Source organism: Verticillium alfalfae, genomic scaffold, assembly GCF_000150825.1.
Source record: "Verticillium alfalfae VaMs.102 supercont1.4 genomic scaffold, whole genome shotgun sequence".
Classification (NCBI taxonomy): Eukaryota; Fungi; Ascomycota; class Sordariomycetes; order Glomerellales; family Plectosphaerellaceae; genus Verticillium; species Verticillium alfalfae.
Window position 1 is genome coordinate 2035272 of NW_003315035.1, and position 2453 is coordinate 2037724.

Consider the following 2453-nt stretch of genomic DNA (forward strand, 5'->3'; position numbering starts at 1 on the left):
AAGGATGAGGAATGGCCCGGTCAGGGAATGGCAGAGGGAGGGAGAGAGGAGAGGAGAGAGAGAGAGAGAGTCTTCAGTAGGGATGCTCAAGAATCTTGAATTCAAACAATGAATCAAGTTCACGAGCTCCAGGTGCAAGGACGAGGCGAAGACGAGGAAAAGGAGAGCTAGGTGGGAGGGTGTGGGAATGTGGGGTGGCCGACTCCGGGGTTATATTCTTTCTCGTCTCAAGTTCCCACGATTGACGAGGGGGAGACCACACCCACACGAGCCTTCAACAGTCTTTACTAGACCTGCTCGAAAGTATGGGCCCCCGGGGGAAACCCAAGACGCGAAGCGTGACGCTATCTTTTAGGACATGGGGACGCTGGGCCTGGGGCGACATGGGATGCAAATGGGCACCTTTGGGGTTTGGGTCGTGGGTCGTGGGTCGTGGCTCCATCGGTCTTGGGGGGGTGGATGGATGGAGAAAGGGCAGGAGTGACAGGGATTTCCTGCGATGCAGAAGGTGCATCCACCGACGTCGCTGCCACGCTCTCCAGCAGGTCACTACATGGAACTGACTTGCTCAGCCTTGGTTGGTGCTGTTTCCAGGTTCCTTGGCTCTTGGCCTTTGGCCCTTGACCCTTGGAGGTGCCTGCCCCCTTTGGCCCGCTCTTTGGCACTTGCCGCCTGACTTCTTCTGATGGCTGAAGACGTGCTTTTGTTTGGCCGTTGACGTTCTGGATGTCTCGAGTCGTGGGGTCAGACGCTGGTCACCTGAAGGTCCCTGTGACGGTCTGACGTTGGCTTTTCACATGTCTGACAACAACATGACCCTCCAGTCGTCGTCGCCATTTCCACAAATTATTCTGGTCATATGGAGAAGAGAAACCCCCAAAACGCTGATCACCACTGTCCTGCACAATGCAATGTCCGTTTGGTGGGGGGGGGGGGGATCTGGTCTGTGGGGGGACGACGCCAGGCCAAGTCAATTCGAGAGAACGCACCTCAGGCCTTTCCAAACCCTCCGCATTCGTCCTGCACTATCCGCACTACCTCAGCCTTTCGCACACCCGGCCCAGCCTGGGGAGACGACGCGGATGACTCGAAAGAAAAGTGGCTGACACATTGCAGACGGCCAGTACCTAATCGTGACCTCACGACAACAGGCACTATATGTGCCTTCCAGGTGGGTTTTACCTAAAGCACATTGCCATTTCGAAGAACTTCAAAAAAAGACTTCGTACCCCCTACTCCCGAAATCTTCTGCCGCACCAAGCCGACCTCTCGGCACCTCTCACCGAGCGACGGCCCTCGCATTCACCGCACCTGGCAGCTCCAGTCCTGGCAATGGAAAGCGGCAAAAGCACAGAGCAACGCAAAGCCACCCAGCAAACAGGCTGCGACTGCCAGCGCGCGCCAGCCCCGATCCAGGAAGGCTGGCCCTGTCGCTGTTCTCAAGTTTGTGTGGAGCAGCCAATCACCGCCCACAGGCCCCCGGTCCCCGTCACGAGTCAAGGGCTCTGTCAAGGGGTGTGTGTCGCTGGCTTACCTCGTCGAGTTTTTGGTCGGCCACTTCTACGAAAAAAACACACCGCGATCACGAGGGCTCCTCAGGAATTTTCTGGCACTACTCAAGTAGTGAACGGGTTCTTTTCTAGCTGGACCCCTTGATGCTCCACGCCCTGGCGCCCTCGCTCGAGCGGTCGTCGTTAAGCCCGACCAGACCTCGAAAACCATCACGGTGTGTCATCGACTTGAGGGGCCAATTAAGCGATCGAGACATGCTCCCATTCGTCCATTCATCTTTGCTCTTCTGACAGATCAGACTCGATGTCACAGTGTGACGACAAGACAAAATTCTTGGGTCAGATCATGACAAGGCCTCTACGCACAGAGAATGGCGGTTCATTGGCCTTCCCACGGAAATCACCCACGGGATCCTCTCCCTCCCCTCCCACGGGATTCGAGTCCCCCCATTTCCCCTCCAAAATCTCGATCGCGTTTGTAAAATGCGGACTGCCCCTCCTGGCCCAGTTCATCCTCCAACAAGAAGGCACACACGCACATAGCTCCTGTGCCCCTCGAGGTCCCGCAGGCCCGCCCCTTGGTCCGAAAGAGGCAGCCCCTAGCCCCGCCGCCCAATCACGCCCCCCGTCCCTCCCCATCGGCGAGAGTCGGGAGGAGCCCGCCCAGGCTTCTCGCATTGCGACTTTCTCTGGGCCGCGAGTGGAGACGCCGCGATGCCCTCATTACAATTTCGAGCCCGCTGGATGGCTGCTTTGGATGGCGCTCGCTGTGCTGCCCGTCTCTCTCGCCGGGGGTGATACCGGGGGGGTGGTATTCCCCAGCGTATATCCACACTTTTCTCCCCCCAGCGGGGTGCTTTGCAAGTGCCATGCGGTGTGTCAGGGGGTGATTGTCACGGGCAGGCGCCATCATCATCGTTGACCCTGGTTGGGGGTCCGTTT